General features: G+C 35.9%; 1 non-coding gene across 1 annotated transcript; it reads right to left on the reverse strand.

Moving 5' to 3' along the window:
* Window positions 1–4373: 4373 nt before the first annotated feature.
* On the reverse strand, window positions 4374–4480 carry LOC115943205 (U6 spliceosomal RNA). The gene has a single exon (XR_004077820.2). It is a non-coding gene; the product is annotated as a U6 spliceosomal RNA (small nuclear RNA).
* Between the last annotated feature and the right edge of the window lie 297 nt (window positions 4481–4777).

Here is a 4777-nt window from a genome sequence, read left to right on the forward strand (position 1 = left end):
TGAAGCGGGGGAAATTGGAGGGGTGGACGAACCATGAGAGACGATGGACTCTGAAAAACAGGCTGGGGGTTCTAGAGGGGAGGGGGGTGGGAGGATGGGTTAGCCTGGTGGTGGGTATTGAGGAGGGCACATTCTGCATGGAGCACTGGGTGTTATGCACAAACAATGAATCATGGAACACTTCATCTAAAACTAATGATGTAATGTATGGGGATTAACATAAGGATAAAAAAAAAAAAAAAGAATTGGCTGACATGGTTATGGAGGCTGAGAAATCCCACAGTCTATGATCTGCAAGCTAGAGAACCAGGAAAGCTGGTGGTATAATTCACTCTGAGTCTGTGGCCTGAGAACCAGGAGCTCCAATATCAGGGCAGAAAAAGGTGGACATCCAGCTCAAGAAGAGAGAGAGAGAATTTACCCTTCCTTAGCCTTTTTGTTCTTTTCAGGTCCTCATTGGATTAGATAATGCTGGCCCACATTGGTGAGGACAAATCTCTTCACTCAGTCTACTGAATCAGATGCTAACCTCTTTCAGACACTCTTTAAGAACACATCTAGAAATAATGTTTTAGCAGATATCCAGGTGTCTCCTAGCCCAGTTAAGTTAGCACATAAAATTAACCATCATAGCTAGGTTATAAAAATTCACTTTAGACACAGTACACTTCTGGTCTCCCAATGGAAACATTAGAATCAGGTGTGTCTTGTTATCTAAGCACTCTTAGGTCTCAAGGGTTTGAAGAGATTTTTAAATGTCAATTTATTTTTGGTTGAAAAAAAATGCAGAATTTTTAATGTCAAGTATTCACTTTATTATATCAAAAATAATGTGCATTGCCTGTTATACGCAAACAATGAATCATGGAACACTACATCAAAAACTAATGATGTAATGTATGGTGATTAACATAACATAATAAGAAAAATGTGCAAATGCAGACACCTTTTTGACTTCCTTTATAAAGTATAATGAAATAGCATAATAGCATTTTCCTTTTAAGGCCTGAGTGTAAAATGAATGATTTTGGTAACTTAGGGACAGTGCAAATCATTAGTAAACAACCCCTTCCTTGAATAATCTAGCCTATTTGATGAAACAGAAAACAGCTCCTCTGATGTTCAGATGTGTGATTACAGTGCAGCTTGAGTCCCAAATCTGCTTGCAGCCCATGATACACTCCTGCTGAGTGAGCTGTCTGATTGCCTCCTTGAAGACATTTTATTGTTGATCACAATTTAAGTCAATGTATTATTAATTTTGTTGGTAACTTGATTTTGATATGCCTTTATGCCATCCTTTTAAAAATTCTCTGTAGCATTTACATGAAAGGAGCTAAATGGGGGATGACAAATACATCTTGAGCATTAATTCCACAGGTGGTCTTGTTGAATGACTTTCTTCGGTGTTCTCTGGAGAATTATGTCATTTTCAGTCATTGAAAGTTATTTTTTAAAATTGAGTTATCATTTCCACAACTATAACTGTTATTTTCCACAATTAAGGGCACATCTGTAAGTGATCTAACTCAGGGTTCCATTCAACCAGTATCAAAATGGTACTGTCTTTCATAGTCTGAATATCACCCCAAAAGAACCCTACATATTTGTTTTTGGACCCTTGATGTGGTAAGAATATTAAGTGATTCTTTATTACTATTGATAGAGGTATTTTTCTTATATATGGAAGCCAAGGGTAACTGCTAAGTTAATTTAATAATCAGTAAGTACTCTCATGTTTCATCTTTCATAAAATCCAGCAATGAATATGCAATTAAAACATTATTACATTTATCAATATTAATTTTAGGAGTAACTAGTTATAAATAGTTGAATAAGAAGCAAGTTGAGGTTGTAGTCAAGGTCATTTCTCTTTGTCAATTCCTATTCAACTGTTCTTTCCTCCCATCCTACTTTTATGGACAATAAAAATAATTTCTCCTTAAATACACATTTTCCCCCTGATTTGTTGATCAGTTGATTTGTTAAGAGTTAGTTGGACAGTTAGTCAGGGCCAGGGTCCCCAACAAGAAGATATGGAGTCAGGAGAGCTAAGATAAAACAGTACTAACATCCTACTTTTCAGCTTAGATGGAACCACACTAGCATTCTGTTTTGCAGCCTTTGCAGAAGTGACTTCTGCAAAACACCCTAAAATAAGACAACCTCAGAGCATTTGTCACTATCAGGGGCAAGGGGCAGTTAAGACTAAGCCCCCAGATGTCACTTTTACATGACATTTACAACCAAGTAATATAAAAAGAAGGAAAAAAAATCTTCTTAAAGAGTCAGTAGTATTAAAAATGAGACCTAGAATGATCTTTAAGGAAGCCATAATTCTGGCATATTAGCTAGTCTCAGAGTCACAGTTTTCTCATTTTTAAGTGGGGATTGTAGTGTCAGTAGTTGTGAAGATTAAGATACCCTGAAAGTGCTTTATAAGGTAAAATTACTATATAAAAGGGAAATCTTTATTTTACATTTACATTACATGTCTTTATCAACAAATCTCTTTTTTGAAAGACAGTAACTAGCCAGAAATAATGCAGTTACTCCCCATTTATGTTTTATCACCTAAACATAAACAGCCCAGCTACTTTCCAGAGAGCCCAGAAACAAATCCATACAAAAACAGTCAACTGATCTTTGACAAAGGTGTTAGGATACCCCATGAGGAAAAGACAGTGTCCTCAACAAATAGAGTTGGAAAACTGGATATCTATATTTAAGAAAAAGAGATTGGACCCCCATCTAACACTATATCCCAAAATAGACTCAAAATGGATTAAAGATTTAATATAAGACTTGGAACTACAAAATTCCTAGAAAGAAACTTAGAAGAAAATCTTGACATTGGACTTGGCAATGGTTTTTCTGAATCTGACACCAAGAGCACAGGAACAGAACAAGGAAACAGACAAGGAAACAGATTTTCTCCCAGAATCTCCAGAAAGGGCACAGCCTACCAACATATTGACTTTAGCCCAATGAGACCTGTTTCTAACTTCTGACCTACAGAACTGTAAAATAACAAATTTGTGTTGTTTTAACTTTGTGGTAATTTATTATGGCAGCTATAGAAAACGGATACCACCAAGTAGTTCGAAACTCATAGAGAAAAAAAAAATAAGTAATAACCCTCACAGGAAGTAAATCTTTTCTCTAACACTCAATGATAAAAAATCACTTTCTCATACCTTTCAAATAGTAAAACTAATAAATAATTTATACAGTATAGTAATGATAAAATGGTAATAGAGATAGTTTTGAACACACCTCACAGAGATAGACAAGGAAAGGCACCAAAGGAAGGGTACCTAACCCAGATCTGGTGGAAAGAAAACATTTCTGGGCTAAGTGGTAGTGATATCAAAGCAGTGGCTCAAAAGATGATTAAATCTTTGTCACATGGGTAGAGATAGAGTGTTGAAAGGACAAACTACATTTGAAAAGACTGGAAATTTAAATAAAGCATGATAGTCAAGAAATAAGATAAGTTTAAACTAAGACGATCCAAACTGGCAAAATAGGATGTCAATGCAAGGGCTCATTTTAATAAATACCTATGTCCCTAAATCTTCCATATCACTAGTCCCAGTGGCTTCAAGATTAATCACATATGGGTAAGGTAAATGTGAGGAAAAAATTGCTTACTTCCCATCAGTGCCTACTCATGAAGCTATCTGGTTATGAGCAACTCTAACTCCTACTATCTGTATTTCCAAACAAGTATGCACTACAGTCCTGTGACATTTTGTCTATTTTAAGAAACTGATGCCACCAAATTCATTTCTTTATAAACAGAATCAAAGCACATAATTACAATTTCAGAGATTTCCATCACATTAGCTATTCTGAACACTTACACTATCATTCTGGAAACACCAGTTGCAACAGAAAAATAGTAACCCATTACATTTGTAAGTCCCAAAATACCTGAAGCATCTGTCTTTTAAGATGAACTTGGAGAAGAAATTACACAGAAGATAGACTTGGTGACAATCCGTCATCAACAGTAACCCAAACACATTAGGTGTTTTTATATATGCCTTTTAAGTGTCCGTAAAGATGACACATCCCGGGCATAACATAGCTGCTGCCACCAATGGAAACTGCCTTGTTTTATCTTTCCCCCTCTTATGGTTTACTTTTCACTGACCAGAAGCTGTTACAGCCGCAGATACAAGAAACCATTTAGAGAAGGTCTAAACGTTGATTTCACGGAGAATGCTTTGCCATTTTCTGCATGTCCTTTGCATTTTTAAACCTGAGTCACCTCATCCATATGTCCATCTGTGATAGTCATCTGAGAGTCAACATTTGTTAGTTAATATCAGAATTGATACTTCAAATGAAAACTATAGGAAAAAACAATATAAAGTTATGCTTTTACAAATTTGTATATCATCCTTGCACGGAGGCCATGCTAATCTTCTCTGCATCATTCCAATTTTAGTACGTGTGCTTTTAAAGCTAGCACTATAAAATGTTTACTTTTAAACCCACTAATCTTCTGTTTCAGGAAAATGTAAGTTTGGGGCAAACAGCACTATTATCAGTTGTAAGAAATCTAAAAAATTTGATGTGGAAAAATTGGACAATCTGACACATGGACACAGATTTTTCTTTAACAACATCTATTTTAGCTACAGTAATTTCTTCCTCTCTCCTGTTTCCAGGACCCTCCCAGAGCCAGTGAAATGGAAAGTTATGAAGAAGATAGGTTTTCTGGGTACACGATACTTTCTTTTCCAAACCTCCCTTCTTCTTGGTCCTC

Source organism: Leptonychotes weddellii, chromosome 4, assembly GCF_054177405.1.
Source record: "Leptonychotes weddellii isolate Sample4059 chromosome 4, ASM5417740v2, whole genome shotgun sequence".
NCBI lineage: Eukaryota > Metazoa > Chordata > Mammalia > Carnivora > Phocidae > Leptonychotes > Leptonychotes weddellii.